Here is a 17,648-nt window from a genome sequence, read left to right as displayed (position 1 = left end):
TCCCTTCTCACTTTGTCACAACCCACAGATAACAACTCTCTGTTGAACCCAGTAACACGCTTGCAGCTTAGTTCTAGCCAGTAGGTTTCACCACTGAGCAATGGTTGAGATTCTTTCTCCTTCAGGGTCTCTGAAGACTGTCTCCACAGACTCCCAAGCCAGCCTGGGGAAGAAATGCCAGACTTGGAAACTGAAACTGAATCTTTTCCATGGAAGTGCACAGCATTGCTGCTGAGCCAGGTATACACTTTATACAATTTTTACACATCCCATAGATATAGGTATGTAAGGCAGAGTTCATACAGCTGGGCTGGCTGGGTTCACATCAGGCTCTGCAACTTAGACTAAATAACTACATTTTCTGCTTATCTTCTGCTTATTTACAACCCAAACTTTTACTGACTTCTGCTCAGTCTGTGTTGAGGTACCAGTCCTCATTTTTACTCGGAACTTCTTCCATTTATTTTTGGCTGGAGAAAGGAAATTTTATCTCCCCTAAATAACTCTTCTTATGCTCTGAGATTGGAGCTGGATCCTTATTTACATCTATCCTTCCTCTGGAACAATAAAGAAAAAGCCTACAGCAACCTGCATCAATTGGACCATTCAAGGCTATCAGAACCAGAAACTCTAAAGTAAATACCTGCAATCCGTGAGTTAAACATTTTTATTTTAACTACATAATCTATAATCTACTTCTATAACTCTGAATCTTTTAGATTCCTTAAAACTAAAGGAAACCTATGCATTGTCTCCAAGAATTTCACATAGAAGTGCTAAGTGCAGCCATTTGTTTCTCTATTATTTTTTGTTACATTTGTACCCTGCGCTTTCCCACTCATGGCAGGCTCAATGCGGCTTTCATGGGGCAATGGAGGGTTAAGTGATTTGCCCAGAGTCAGAAGGAGCTGCCTGTGCCTGAAGTGGGAATTGAACTCAGTTCCTCAGGACCAAAGTCCACCACCCTAACCACTAGGCCACTCCTCCACTCATGGAAGACTTTGATCTCACAGGCCTGGTCTGAATTTACAACTTTAAAAGGTCTGTTCTTTCAGCTATTAAAGCCTTAACCCTGCATTGCCAACTAGGAAGACTGCTGATCTATAGGGTGTACTCCAGAGAGGACTGCAGCACCACTCAGTGAAATTTTGCCTAACTAGCTTCTGACACAAAAATGTGTCATGAAAGCATCCCAGTGGCGTGTGGGAGAAGGCAAAAGTGCAAGAGGTCAAACACCTACATAACAGTACTTAAAAGACCACCTCATTGTCACACCAAAGCTACCCACAGCACCCCCAGACCACCCTTGGGAACTATACGATTGGTGAATGCCAGATCAGTTGCAAAGAAATCCTCGGCGATCCATAATGCCATAAATGAACAGCATCTTGACATCCTAGGAATAAGTGAAACCTGGCTAGATGAAAGTGGGGATTTACCACTGGCTGAACTATGCCCAACAAGTTTCAATATCCAACATCAACCAAGACCAGGAAGACAGGGTGGAGGGGTAGCAGTATTGATTCAGGACACAATCAAACTGCGCAGAATATCCATCCCCCAGCTACATGGATCAGAATCTCTTTTAATCCAACTTGAAGAGGAGAAGCCAATCTGGCTGCTCATGATTTACCGAGCACCTCGTAACAACACATTATCTGTGCAAGAACTCCTAGACCTGATTACTCAAGTGACCCTGAATTACCCTAGGCTGGTGATCATGGAAGACTTCAATCTACACATCAGCTACTACTACTTATCATTTCTATAGCGCTTCTAGACGTACGCAGCGCTGTACACTTGAACATGAAGAGACAGTCCCTGCTCGACAGAGCTTACAATCTAATTAGCAGACAAACAGGACAAACAAGAGATAAGGGAATATTAAAGTGAGGATGATAAATTAAGGGTTCTGAACAAGTGAATAAGGGTTAGGAGTTAAAAGCAGCATCAAACAGGTGGGCTTTTAGCTTAGATTTGAAGGCGGCCAGAGATGGAGCTTGAAACCCCAGATACCACCACAGCTGCCTTTCGGACACGATGACAGCACTAGGATTTGCCCAGGTGATCAATTCTCCAACCCACGAAAAGGGTCACATATTCTACAAAGGGGTGGATATCCCAGAATTCTGGGATAACAGTATTGAAATAACACCCCTATCATGGTCAGACCATTTTCTAATTAAATTCTCCCTAAGTGACCACCTGAAACAAATGGCACCTCCCATTGGAAGGAGATCAGAGACAAAAAAAAGCTGACCGCTGAGAATTTCCTAGAGGCCTAGGACTATCTGCATATAGATGAAAAGACAACAGTGGCAGAACAAGATGACATCTGGAATACACACCTAGCCAAGACCTTAGAGAAAACAGCACCACTAAAAAAGGTCTTATGCCCCACTCACAAACGCTCACCTTGGTTTTCTCCAGAACTTCAGATCCTTAAACACGACGGATGAAAACTGGAAAGGAGAAGGCGCAAATCTCACCTGGATGAAGACAGGCTAAACTGCAGGAAGCACATGGCAAAATACCGCCAAGCCTTAACAGCAACCAAAAAACAGTATTTCTCTCAATGCATTGCACAGGCTGCCAATTCAACCAAGCAGCTGTTCAGTATAGTAAACCCCCACAACAAAACCAGCCTGCCCAGTCTAAACTGAACTACAATGATTTTGCTGCATACTTTGCCAACAAAATTAAAAGTCTCCACCAGGATTTAAAGGCAATCCCACCCAGTGCCCAACCAGTCAACCAGAGGTGCACAAACTCGCCCCCTCCTAACAGAAACAGGTGGAACACTTTTAACCTAATGACAGAGGAGAGCCTTGACAAAATCCTAAGAGACCTTCGACCAACTACCTGCTCCCTCGATCCCTGCCCACAGGGCCGTGCTGACACGGTAAGCGAGGTAAGCAATGCAGGGGGGCGCCGACCTCTAGAGGGCGCCACTCACTTGCAAAATCTTTACCTGAAGTTGTGATTCTCCTCTCTCCCCTGCCCTTCCCGCATCAGGAAGTGAAGGTAGCCCAGCAGTGCTGAGACAGGCTGCTCTGCTAAAGCTGCTTCAAAGAGTACAACCAGCAGCTATTTATGGCTTTGGTGTGTGAACAACTTTCATTCAGGGTGAGCTGGAACAACATTCAAATTAACGAGAACAGGTTTGGAGGCAGGTGTGCAAGTGAGACTGGGGAGAAATAAAAAATAAATAGTGTAATTGTTATCTGTAAGTGGTTCAAAGTTTTTGTTTTTTGAGCATGTACACTGAGAGGAGGGCATGACTGCAATGATGTGTACATAATTATCATAGCTACAGCTAAAATCCATTTAATTGGCTGAGGTTCAAAGAGGAAGTTTAGCTGACGTATAGTGTAGAATAGCTGGTAAGTAAAAATCTGATTGCTTTTTTTGTTGTTTGTTTTTATATAAAACATTCTGCTTGGATAGGGAGAGTTTGTGATATTTGAAAATACATTTTGCTTTAATGAAATTGCTAAACTTTAGAGTCAGAGACATCAATGAGGGATACATACAGTGGAAAGGTAGCCCTGGAAACAGAGTTAAGAGGACAGATACCAGCAACAGAATCAGATACTGGGCCAGCATGATCAGAAAAAGAAAGTCACCAGCCAACAAAGATAGAAAAAAATTGTTTATTTTCATTTTAGTGTTTGGAATATGTCCACTTTGAGAATTTACATCTGCTATCTTATTTTGCAATGTATAGCAGTCTCCAAGAGACTGGGCTCCCAGTGAGCCAGGGAGGTCAGACTGTGTAAATGAGATGAAGAGACCCCCCCCCCCCCCCCCCCCCCCCCCCCCCCCCCCCCCCCCCCCCCCCCCCCCCCCCCCCCCCCCCCCCCCCACTGTCACAAAGACAGGAACATGCATAATCAAAGCTTAGGTCTCTGCAGTTACAAGGGCTGGCCATTCCTAATTATGCTAATAGTTTTTAATAGGCTAAGTCCCACTGAAAGCCTCTTTATAAAGGCAGTGCTTTCTCTGGAGAGCAGTGTAAGAAACAGCAGGAATTGTGTTTATTTTTTTAAACTGCTTTCCTGTGTAAGCTAATTTACAGTTTTCTAGTATATGCTTGACATTGAAGGGTGTGGTAGACCCTTTTGTCAGGTCTGGCTGGGCCTGTAGTTTTCAGTCTAAAGGAAAGACAGGTAGCAATGGAGAAACATCTAATGAAGAAGCGAGACGGGGGGGGGGGCACCAACTGATAGTCTGCAGGGGGGCACCACAGACCCTTGGCACGGCCCTGCCTGCCCATCAAAGATAGTGCAGCAAGCAAGTATGGGCCTTATAGAAGGCGCCCCAAAATTGTGAACACCTCTCTTTCTAATGGGCAATTACCAACAGCATTAAAAAGGGCAGTGGTTCGCCCTCTGCCGAAGAAAAACAACCTTGACCAGGACAAACTTGAAAGTTACAGGCCAATAGCCAACATCCGTTTCTAGGGAAACTCATAGAACAAACAGTCTGTGTCAACTTAATGAATGGCTAGAAAAGAGTAACTGGCTAGATCCATGTCAATCTAGATTCAGACCTGGTTATGAACAGAAACAGTCCTCATATCCCTGCTAGATGATCTTCACAGAAACCGAGACAAGGGATTTGCCTCAATGTTAGTACTGCTAGATTTCTCAGCAGCTTTTGACACTGTGGATCATGATATCTTGCTAGCACGACTGACAGAAACAGGTGTCAACAGAACAGTACTTGCCTGGTTCAGATCCTATCTATCAGACAGGCAACAATCCATAATGATTGGCAGCAACTCATCATCACCATGGACACTGACCTGCGGGGTACCACAAGGATCGATACTGTCACCTATTCTGTTCAATATCTACCTCAAGCCACTAGCTGAGCTGATTCGGTCAATGGACACTCAGTTCTACATCTATGTGGATGATGAGCAGCTACTCATACCTACTGAACCTGACTTACCTACAGCCTTGAATAAACTGATCACTTGTCTAACATCAATTCAAGAATGGGCCTAAACACAACAAACTTTGCCTGAACCCAAGTAAAACTGCGCTTCTCTGGGTCCCTAACACAAGTGGATACATACCTGACATCAAAATCCCTTTTGGGAAGTATGAACTCCCCCTCAAATCACAAGTCAGGAACCTTGGAATACAGTTAGATTCAACACTTACTCTGATTCCACAAATCCAAGCAACCTTCAAGAGTTGCTTCTACTATTTGCGACAGCTCCTCTGGCTCTCTCCTTACATCGAGAAGGTAAATCTTATCCCTGTTGTGCATGCCATGGTAACATCAAGACTAGATTACTGCAATGCACTATACAATGGTCTGACTACAAAGGGCCTGCACCAGCTCCAGTTGATTCAGAATGCAGCAGCAAGACTCATAGAAGGTTGCAAGCGATGTGACCACATCACACCATTTTTGCAAAAACTTCATTGGCTACCAGTACAATACTGTCACGTTTACAAAGCTGGAACTGGGTTTGTGAGCCCTTGGGCCACTGCCGAGGAGCGGCAGTGGCAGGCAAAACCACCCCACGCTAGAGACAGGGCAGATCTCTGACAACAGTTAGGCTCACCTGCACCTGGCCACTTTCCACCAAGAGTTGAGCTCAAGGCTTCAGGTGGCCGGCAGGACTTACTGGACAGGGCAGGACTGGCTAACAGCTAGGCAGCACAGGGACAGCAAGGCAGGGAAAGAATAGGCTAAAGGACAGGACTGAAAGCTGCGAGCAGCCACTGAAACAGGGAACAAACACAGCTAGACAGGAGACTGAACTGAAAGCTGCAAGCAGCCACTGAAGCAGGGAACAAACACAGATAAACTCAGAACTAGACAAGACATACAAACAAGACACAAGACTGGAAACAAGCAATACAGTAAACAAGCAATACCCTAAACTAAACATAGACTAACTAGAACAGGCAATACTTCAGGCAAGAACTAGAGCAAGGAAACAAACTCATGCTGAAGTGCAAAAGCACCAACATACCAGGGCCTTAGACGCAATGCAAAGGCAAAGCAGCAAGGTTTCAGAATGGCTAATAAGCCCAGCAGCACCTGGAGCTCAGCTGCAACAATCACCAGGAAACCACAGGTGCTGTGTGGTTCAATCCAAGCAAGCAAGTCTGGCAGCCCGGAAGATCCGGACCGGACTCCGCTGAAATCTGGAACGGGTGACGGTCCACAGCAGCCACCGGTTCTGGCCACCAGAGGCGAGGTGAGCACAGACGTAACAAATACAGGGCTAAATTTAAAACTCTATGTCTGATCTTCAAGGCCCTGAAAGGAAATGGCCCGAGTATCTGAAGAACAGGATGATCCGCCATACACCGCCAAGGACACTAAGGTCCTCCCAAGGACTTTCACTAACTACACCCTCTCCAAAAGACATTACACAATGTGATACCCGCAAGCGAGCCTTCTCCGGAGTAGCCCCCACAATCTGGAATGCATTGCCTGAAGGCTCCGCTTAACACAAGACTACCTCTACTTCAGGAAGCAGGTGAAAACTTGGCTCTTCGACCAAGCCTTTAACGGAAGAAGTAACTAACTTGTTAGTCTCACTCACACACACAAGGATTGACTCAGGCTGCACATACTGCAGTGGGACATGTTATCCACTCCTACCCTAGCTGAGATAATATTTAACCATCACTCTGACCTCACGTGCAGCTTTCTTCAAATCAATCACCTTACTTTCTAATTCTTCCTACTTTCTTACTCATCTATATGTTACAACTTTGCCTTACCCTTCACTACTAATTATAATGTTCAAGTACATGATTGTGTTGTCACTGCAAGTAGTATACCATGCCATACTTTGTATTGTTGTTCGAATATTTTTACTGCTCTAATTGCCTCCTGCTCATGTTTGAACTATTCTTACTGTACATCATCTTGAGTGAATTCCTTCAAAAAGGCGGGTAAATAAATCCTAATAATAAATAAATAACAACATGCTCCTCACATACCACATACACTAGTAGGCTATTAGGAAGCCACTTTTAGAGGCAGATACCATCTTGCACAATGTTCTATCTCCCTAGAATTGTTGACTGAGGGGAAAGAAGTTTGGATGGAACGGAAGTAAGATAGGGGGTGGGGGGTTTGAGACGGGGGAATAGGAGGGACAAGGGGGGGGTTAAAATTATAGTCGGGTCAACAGGGGGTGGCAGTTGTTATTAAGAGCGTGTTCGCTGTTTAAAGATTCTAGTAATGTTAGGGACTTAACATTTTTTAAAATTTGATGTCTGATATTCAACTACGGTACTTTTGCATTGTTGGATTAGACCCAGATTTGTATATCTGAATCTATAGTTTCTGTACCGCTGGTATGGTTGTGAATAAAAAGTATTGTATGATAAGTTTGGATAGGTGAGAAAGGAGTTAGGTATATCAGTGTCTAGTATGTGAATTTGGGAAACTTTCATGTACCATGTCTATTTACCTAAGCTTACTATCAGGGATTAGCATATTAGCTAATGGGTGGAGGTGGGGGGAAATGTTAAATGTTTGATGACGACTTACAACTTTTAGTACTCTTATGTATGCTCTGACAGTTGAAGCTATGCTCACGCAAAATCTGGATGTATTTTGTTAATCTGTCATCAATAAAAATGTTGTACTATAAAATAAATAAATAAATAAATAAATACTGTAGGGAATATCCTGTCAGCTCTAAATATAGTGAAATTTATATACAATACAGTTAAAAAGGGATGCATGATCTAGCCTGGGACCCATGGAGGGGTCACATTTGGGGTAGCAGTAGAATCTTTCTCCACCTGGTTTGTGTTGTTTGTTTGTTTTATTACCATAAGCAGAAACCACCAGAACACTGCAACCCTGGAAAAGGGAGAAGATAGCTTAATTGAAATGCTAAATGTTCTTCCGACAAACAATAAGCTTTCTTGGGAGCAGGAAGCCTGGATGAAAATCCAGAGGGAAGAGGAAAGGATGTATAAAGAGATGATATGCTGTTTAGAACCAAAGGTAATCAGTGAGAACTTGAAATGTCCAGTAAATTTCTGAATAAAGTTGAACTTGCCGCCTTAGGCTTCAGTCCACTCTTATGCTGTCAAGGCCGACCTTAAAACTCCCTTATTTTTGAAAGCTTACTCTACATGACTGCCTGTGTATCATAGTACCCCTCTTTTCTATCCACATTGTAGTTCCTCCTCCTTCCCTCTTTTTTCCCTTGTCTTGTGACTGTGTTTCTTCTGCTTTCACTTTAAATTTTAGATTATAAGCCGCCTAGATGTTTCTGATAGGTGGGGTAGTAAATTTCTGAATCCAACCGTCCATACTTATGTAGGTTCTATGTTCTAGTTCAGCACCAGGTAGAGCAGTGGCGTAGCCAGAAGGCAATTTTTGGGTGGGCCAACAAGTGGATGGGTGGGCACTAGAGTTGCCAACTTTTTGAAAGAGAAAAAAAAACCCAGCCACCTAATACACCCATGCTTTACCCCTACCCCACCCCATGCTGCACCTCTACCTCACTCCCCATTACTTCAATGAGGGTAGCAGTGCAGGCTTCAGTGGCAATTAATTGAGAGCTAAAGGAAGTACAAGGAACTGCACTCTTCTTCAGCCCCCATTGAGCCAAGGTCCTCCAACACACATATGGTATTGAAAGCCAAACACTGAACGCCAAACACATTCTGCATCCAGAGCACCTCCTGGCCTTCCATCAATAATGGATGCAGAGCACAGCAAGGACATTTCCCCATAAACTCACCATACAAAGAAATTCTGGTAATCTCAATAATAGACATGTTGTAAAGTAATTTAAAAAAATCTACAAACAAAAAGTCACCCAGAATCTAGAGCAAATCTACCATGCCAGCACTAACTTCCAAAACAAGGATCCTCTACCTATGAAAAGCGGCTCTAAAATATTGATACATCTATCAAGAAAACTGAACAAGCCAAATTACTACAGAATGCTACATAGAAACTTCATGGTGACAGAATACCTCGGGGCCACGCACACAGAACACAAGAGCCAAATACAGAATAAGTCACCACAAACTCTATAAATATAATTAAACTGAAACCCCAAGAAACCAGACCTTGCATGTAGTACACTAGAGAAACAAAAAGAAAGGCATTTCCTCCTGTGCAAAATTTAAAGGTATCACATGCCAGGGATGATGGTTTATTTATTTTTATTTTTTTTTTGGGGGGGGGGGGGGTTGCAAACAGGGCAATTGTGCTTGGCTTTCTGGCCAGAGAGAGTCCCAAGCCTGCCAGAAGCTGAAGAAGGTGCAGCCTGGTAATGGGCTTTGGGGTCCTCTCCTAGATTTCTTCCCTGGGCCCCAGCATGTCTGACATATGCCAACTCTGACATAATCTAATCACAAAATAGAAACAAAATAATTTTGTACCTTTTTGTTATCTGGTCATTTTTTCATATCATATTGGTCCCTGTCTCTGGTTTCTGCTTCCCTGTGTCTTTCCTGTCCATTGACATTTCTTCTGTCTCCATGTCCACCATCCATCTCCCATCTCTGTGTCCATATATTTCCTTATCCAGAATCTCCAGTGTTCATATCCCCGCATCCATCATCATTCCTTTGCTGCACCCATGTACCCCATGCCCAGCATCTCCCATCTGTGTTCCTATTCCCCCTCTTGTCTTGTATCTCCTCTCTGTGTCCATTATATCTCCTATTCCCATACCCCCCCCCCCATGTCCATTGTATCTCTATTCCCATATCTCCCTCCCCACCCCCATGTCAGGCATTGCCCCTATGTGCCCATATGTCATCCCAATACAGCATCTAATCTGTGTACCTGTCCCCATTGCTCCCATCCAATGCTCATCCTTCTGTTTCTTTGTACCTCTCTATGTCCCCTTTCTCCCTCCCACACACCTTTCCTCTCTAACCAGCAACTTTCCTTCTCTCTTCCCTCCCCCTTATGCATCTGGTTCATTCTCCACTGTGGGTTTCAGCATTTGACCCCTCCCCCATTCCTTTATCTCCTTGATCCAACATCCTTCTCCCTTTCCTCTACACAACCCTTCCCCCTCTCATAGGTCCGTACTTCTCTCCCTTCGTTCTGTGCCCCCCTTGCAGGTCCACATCTCTCCCTCTTCCCTCCAGTCCCTCCCCTGCATATCCAGCACCTCTCTCCTTTGCTGCAGCCTCCCTTGCATGCCCAGCACCTCTCCCCCTTCCCGCCTGCCCTCCCCCACAAATCAGCAGCTCTCTCCCTTCCCTCCCACACCCCTCACCCAGCACATCTCTCCCTTCTCTCCCTCCTACATATCCAGCACCTCTCTCCCTTCCCTCCCACCCACATATCCAGCACCTCTCTCCCTTCCCTCCCACCCACATATCGAGCACCTCTATCCCTTCTCTCCCCCTACATATCCAGCAACTCTATCCCTTCCCTCCAGCACCCTCCTTACATGCCCAGCACCTCTCTCCAACCTCCCACCCACAAGCATACATGTCCAGGGCCCCTTCCCTCCCCTCCAACCCCATGTCCAGCACCTCTCTCCCCTCCCACAGTTCAGGCACCGCCACCTCCATGTCTTCCTTACCCCCCCCCCCACCCTTGCCGCGCGGCGCTTGCTCACTCAGAAGTTCCCATATCAATCATTTTCTCCCCACTCCCCCTCCCACCATCCCCTTGCAACATTACAATATCCAATCCATCCCTTCCCTTCCCTCCAACCCCCATGTCCAGTGCCTCTCTCCCCTCCCACAGTTCCGGCACCGCCAGGGCGCTCCTCGTGTCTTTCTTACTCAACCGCAATCCTTGCTGCGGAACTGCTCTCTCTCTATGATCGCCGCCCAGCAGGAATTTCAAACAGCGCGTTAGCGCTGTGTCAGAGCCTTCCTCTCTGATGCATCTCACGCAACTTCCTGTTTTACGCAGGCTGGGGTGGGACGCGGCAGAGAGGAAGGCTCTGACACAGCGCTGACGCGCTGTTTGATGTTCCTGCTGGGCGGCGATCATAGAGAGAGAGCAAGTTCCGCGGCAAGGATGGCGGGTGGGTAAGGAAGACACGTAGGTAGCAGTGCCAGAACTGTGGGAGGGGAGAGAGAGGCGCTGGACATGCGAGGGTGGAGGGAAGGGAGGGAATTGGTTTGGGTGTAGCGCTTCTGGGTGGGCCTGAACCAAGACTGGACGGGCCTAGGCCCACCTAGGCCCACCCGTAGCTACGCCCCTGAGGTAGAGACAGGAAATGTTCAGGATTTTAGCACAGCAGCAATTTCAGATCCAAGCACACAACATCTACAGTCCCATCAGCAACAGATTCTCCAGTTACCTGCTACAACCCCCCTAACATAGCCATCCTGCTGAACAAGGTGAACTCTTAAAGATGATCTTGGATAATGACCATAAGTACATGTATTGCCATACTGGGATAGACCAAAGGTCCATCAAGTCCAGCATCCTGTTTCCAACAGTGGCCAATCCAGGTCACAAATATTATAAAGAACAAAATTACAGAGCATATTCAAAAGCATGGATTAATGAGACAAAATCAACATAGATATAGTGAAGGGAAATCTTGCCTCACCAATCTACTACATTCTTTGAAGGGGTGAACAAACATGTGGATAAAGGTGAGCTGGTTGATATTATGTATCTGGATTTTCAGAAGGCGTTTGACAAAGTACCTCATGAAAGACTCCAGAGGAAATTGGAGAGTCATGGGATAGGAGGTAGTGTTCTATTGTGGATTAAAAACTGGTTAAAAGATAGAAAACAGAGAGTAGACTTAAATGGTTAGTATTCTCAATGGAGAAGGGTAGTTAGTGGGGTTCCCCAGGGGTCTGAGCTCGGACCGCTGCTTTTTAACATATTTATAAATGACCTAGAGATGGGAGTAACTAGTGAGGTAATTAAATTTGCTGATGACACAAAATTATTCAAAGTCGTAAATTGCGGGAGGATTGTGAAAAATTACAAGAGGACCTTACGAGACTGGGCGTCTAAATGGCAGATGACGTTTAATGTGAGCAAGTGCAAAGTGAGCAAGTGGGAAAGAGGAACCCGAATTATAGCTACGTCATGCAAGGTTCCACGTTAGGAGTCACAGACCAAGAAAGGGATCTAGGTGTCGTCGTTGATGATACGCTGAAACCTTCTGCTCAGTGTGCTGCTGTGGCTAAGAAAGCAAATAGAATGTAGGTATTATTAGGGAAGGAATGGAAAACAAAAATGAGGATGTTATAATGCCTTTGTACCACTCCATGGTGCGACCGCACCTCGAATATTGTGTTCAATTCTGGTCGCCGCATCTCAAAAAAGATATAGTGGAATTAGAAAAGGTGCAGAGAAGGGTGACGAAAATGATAAAGGGGATGGGACGACTTCCTATGAGGAAAGGCTAAAGCGGCTAGGGCTTTTCAGCTTGGAGAAAAGGCGGCTGAGAGGAGATATGATAGAGGTCTATAAAATAATGAGTGGAGTTGAACAGGTAGATACTGAAGCGTCGGTTTAGGCTTTCCAAAATACTAGGACTAGCATGTGATGAAGCTACAATGTAGTAAATTTAAAACTAATTGGAGAAATTGTTTCTTCACTCAACGTGTAATTAAACTCTGGAAATTCCTTGCCAGAGAATGTGGTAAAGGCGGTTAGCTTAGAAGTTTAAAAAAGGTTTGAACAGCTTCCTAAAGGAAAAGTCCGTAGACCGTTATTGAATGGACTTGGGAAAATCCACTATTTCTGGGATAAGCAGTATAAAATGTTTTGTACTTTTTTGGGATCTTGCCAGGTATATTGTGACCTGGTTTGGCCACTGTTGGAAACAGGATGCTAGGCTTGATGGACCTTTGGTCTTTCCCAGTATGACAATACTTATGTACTTATGTATAAAATAAAAAAGATGCTCATGGGAACTCCCATAGGTCCTCCTCCACACTCAGTACTCGAAGCATTTTTCTCACTAAACTAGGCAGACAGTTAGGGAGTCATCTATTCAAGTCCTGTCAGGTTGATAAAAAGTCTTGTTTAGCTCACTCTGTCTGTAGGCTTGCATTCTTTCTTGCCCTACAAAGCTGGGGTTAGGCAACTAGACACAGCTGCTTATTACCAGAACTAGGTAAGGAGACACCCCCCTCGAGAAGGGCTGGCAGGAGTAAGATAGTGTTTTTGCTTTTTGGAGCATATCTGTAAAAAGAAGGGGAAACCTATGAAACAGTTACTAAATTTACATGTGGTAACTTTCTAATGCTTCCCAACGTGAAACATTTTGAGGCTTATGTACTAAGCCACATTAGGTGTTTACATGGCTTTTGACGCATGATAACAGAACTGCACCGTGTTAACTGCTGCCATGCGTTAACGGCTGCATGAAACATTTAGGCCCTTAGTTTAGGAGCCCTATTGTAATTTACACATGTGAAATGGAGGAACACTGCAACAGCGGAGGATAAAGGTCCAAAGGAGAGAGTAGTGTGATCAGCAGAGCTCTTCCGTAAGAGACAGCACAACGAGGAATATAATGGAAAACAATCTTTATCTTCAGGACCCGACACAGCACAGTGTTTTGGCGAAAGCTATGTCAGGGGCTGTGCTCAAAATCACTGAAAGATATATAATACAATGTAATCACTGGAAACAACTTGATATAGACTTGATCCAGGAGCAGGGGTCAGGGTGTGAACGCACAATACAATATAACACAGTGCTGTGTTGAGTCCGAAGAATAAAGATTGTTTTCCATTATATTCCTCGTCCTGCTGTCTCTTTACGGAACAGCTCTGCTGATCACACTACTCCCTCCTTTGGTTTACACATGTAACACACATACATGTATAAAACCTGATTTCAGTAAGCCGCTATTTATACGTGGAAATCTTCACTATGTATAGATTTCAAGGGAGTAAACTGGGGGCATAGCTTGGGCAGGCCAAAAGTCTACTTGTGAATTCCCAATTTCATAAACAGAATGCATACGTATGACCCAAAATTTCAAAGTGGAGATTTTGTCAGGCTTCTTCCCTGGAAGCACTGGGTTTGTGAGCCCTTGGACCACTACCGTGGAGCGGCAGTGGCAGGCAAGGTCACCTTCAAAGCAGAGACGAGGCAAGGCTGGACTGGAGTTCTGTACTGGAATACACAGGACTGGAACGCACCGGATGGGTGTGCACTGGACTGGAACACACGGGACCGGAACCCACTGGACAGGAACACATGGGACCTAGGCTTCACCTACGCTTAGCCACCGTTCCCTGAGGGTTGAGCCCTCAGGTTCGGGCAGCCGGCAGGGCTTACAGGAAAACCGGAACTGGAACTAGCAAGCAGGAACAACAGGAATCAGGATACAGAAGTGCCCCCAGGCACCTAGGCGAAAGCAAGGCAGACAGGCAGGGAATGTCTGGGTTCCGGCAAAAGTCAGGTCTGACCACAGGCAGAGAATATCCGGGTTCAGGCAGCAGTCGGGTCAGGCAGCAAGTATCGGGGTTCAGGCAGAAGTTGGGTCAGGCAGCAGGCAGAGGAATATCTGGGTACAGGCAGCAGTCAGGTCAGACAGCAGGCAGAGAGTAGTCAGATTCAGGCAATGGTCAGGTCAAGTAGCAAGACTATAGCTGGAGCTCCAGTAGCAAGGAGTACTGGCAGCGGACAGGACTAGGGCTGAAGCTCCAGAAGCAAAGGAAACACACACGGGAAACCCAGAAAGCTAACCACAAGAAAACTAGTAAAGCTGTACACAAGCTAACAAGAAAGCTATGCCCAAAGCTAACTAGTCACAAGCTAGAAACTCACACTATTTATTTATTGCATTTGTATCCCACATTTTCCCACCTATTTGCAGGCTCAATGTGGCTTACTGAGTTTTGTTATGTCATAGTCATTACAAGCAAAACACAGGAGAACTAGTAAAGCTGTACACAAACTAACAAGCAAAGCTATGCCCAAGCTAACTAGTCACACGCTAGGAACTCACACAACACAACACACAGGAGAACTAGTAAAGCTGTACACAAGCCAACAAGAAAAGCTATGCCCAAGCTACTAGTAACAAGCTAGAACTCACACTGAACTGGACAAGGTAGCAGTGCACAGAGCACTCTAACATACCAGGGACCTTAGACGATGCAAAGGCAAAGGCTGTGGTCTCTAAGTGATTAATAAAGCCCTTCAACACCTGAGGAGCAGCTGCAGCCATCAGTAAGCAACTACAGAGGCTGTCCAGGCACAAACAAGAGAGACAAGTCCGGCGGTCTGAAAGAACCGGACCGGACTGAGCTAAAGTCTGGAATGGGTAGGAACAGCAAGACAAACTATGGCAGCCACTGGCTCTGGCCACCAGCAGGTGAGAGGAGCACAACCAAGGAGCAGGCAGAGCACACACAGAACATAGAGAGACTTAGAATACCTAGGTGCAGCACAGAGGAGCAAACAGAGCCAGGCTGGAGACAGAGGTAGAGCTAACTCAGGCAGCACCCCCAGGTGCAGTAGAGTGGAGTAATTACAGCCATGCTGGAAGCAGCCAGCACACAGAAGGAAAACTACTCCAGAAAGGATAGGCAGAAGCCAGCTTAGAAGCTGACCTCCAGAAATAAGGTAAGTCTGAGGGTGGTCACGGCCACAGACGTGACAGATTTACAGTTGTTCCCTTGCACATATATGTTTGTAATAAATACTTCTTTGAGGCATCCCTTAACAGGAGAGATTAAAGGAGCTCTGCCCTTTAGTCCCCTGTTCCTTATTTCACTATCCAAATTGAGAACAAATAAGGATATCAGTTTCTGTTGTAAATTAATGTCATATATACAGGTAGGTTTGCAAAATGGCGAATGTATATGTGTTAAGTTTTGAAATACCAACTTACATAGTATTGACACTTACACGTGTGAATTGTAAGTTTCAGTTTTCAATGTTTCTTTGTAATAGGGTTGCTCCTGCTACAGGTGCTGGCCAGTGGCATACCTACCTTGGTTGCCACCCGGGACAGAGCACCCCCTCCTCCAGGCACATCCCTCCCCACCTCCCTCTCCCCTGCCCCCCCTCCAGCCATCCATGTCCAGCGACCCCTCTCCTCCCCCCCTCCAGCTTCCCATGTCCAGCGACCCTCCCCTCCCCCCCTGGTGCATCAAACCCCCTCACCACCCGCAGCTGCCAGTGGTAACGCTGTCCGGCCGCTGCTGCTTCTCCTGTTGAGCAGCAGCGGGCCGCTACAAAAGAAAAAAAGCGATAAATGTTTTTAAACCCCAGCCCAAATCATTCGCAATGCCCGAGTCTTAAAACGCAGTCTCTGCAGCCGCTCCTCCTCTCGCCTGTCACGTCGCTGCGCTCCTCCGGGGTCTTACTCCCGGGGCAGTTTACCTCCAGGGGCAGTGACATGGAGGCGAGAGGAGGAATGGCTGCAGAGACTGCGTTTTAAGACTCAGGCATTTGCGAATGATTTGGGCTAGGTTTAAAAACATTTATGGTTTTTTTTTCTTTTTGTAGCGGCCGCTGCTGCTCAACAGGAGAAGCAGCAGCGGCTGGACAGCGTTACCAGTGGCAGCTGTGGGTGGCGAGGGGGTTGATGGGGGGGGGGTGATGTGCTTCGGGTGGGGGTGTTTGATGTGCCGGGGAAGGCTTGGGTGATGCGCCGAGGGGGGGGGTTCTGTGGTGCCACGCTTGTAGTTTTTTGATGCGCCGCTCCCTGCCACTTGCTCGGAAGTGGCAGGAAGCGGCGCACTGACAGTTGATTCCCAGGCAGGGGAGGAGTAGGGAAATGCCTCCGCATGTTTCCCTACTCCTCCCCCTGCCTGGGAATCAGCTGTGAGTGACATCATCCTGGCTACTGAGCCTAGCTCAGCAACTCCAGGAGCCACGGACACAGGCAGTCCCAATTTAGAACGTTGGTGGTGAGAATTATTATATGGGATGTTCGCATGTGGAAATTTGTATTAAGGAGTGTGGAAGGGCAGGGACCATGCCTTGCAATTAACGTACAACTTGCTACCACAGGTTAACTGCTAACTTGGCCATTAACACAAGTAGTTAACTACCCTACCAGAGGTTGCAGCTAACTGCATTCTGCATTAGCAGCCGTGCCTTTAATGTGAAGTAGAGACCTTTCCCCCGTGTTAGGGTCACAACTGCCTTCCTCCAAGTACTGGGAATATCCTCAATAATTACCACAGAGCTTTCACAGCTAATGGAGGTAAAGGTTTGCAGTTAACACATGACAATTGCAAAACTTTTGCAGCTTTGTAAATAGGCCCTTCAGTAATAGTCTAATTTGGGAGATGTTTGCAATAACATTTGTTATATCAAACTTCTTATTCACAACTGAAAAATAGCCATAAGACAGTTGGCTATTCTGAACCCAGCATGCGGTTTACATCATACAGGCATTCAAGACTGGCACTATTTATATCTACAGTTCTGCCCTGCCAAAATATTTTATCCATGCTGAACTCTGCTCTACCATACTAACAGAATTCTGATCTTACTAACAGAATTCTGTTCTTACCCCCCCCCCCCCCCCCCCGACATTCAAAAACATTTAACCGTCCAGGCTGGTAAATGGCACTTAACCAGCTATCCGGTGATATTCAGCGGGGGATAGACCGTTATCCCCTGCTGAATATTCCCAGGTAGCGCCTAGGAGATAACCAGTTACAATCGCAACGATCCCCAATATTCAATCCATATCCGGTTATAACTACTACTACTCA

General features: G+C 45.9%; 1 protein-coding gene across 2 annotated transcripts in view; it reads right to left on the bottom strand.

The window, feature by feature from the left end:
• Positions 1 to 17,648, bottom strand: part of ZBTB38 (zinc finger and BTB domain containing 38) — an 89,879-nt gene that overhangs the window by 5,188 nt on the left and 67,043 nt on the right. The gene's annotated exons all lie outside the window — the stretch shown is intronic.

The sequence above is a fragment of the Microcaecilia unicolor genome, chromosome 10, assembly GCF_901765095.1.
Source record: "Microcaecilia unicolor chromosome 10, aMicUni1.1, whole genome shotgun sequence".
Classification (NCBI taxonomy): domain Eukaryota; kingdom Metazoa; phylum Chordata; class Amphibia; order Gymnophiona; family Siphonopidae; genus Microcaecilia; species Microcaecilia unicolor.
This window is presented reverse-complemented; position numbering and strand designations above follow the sequence as displayed.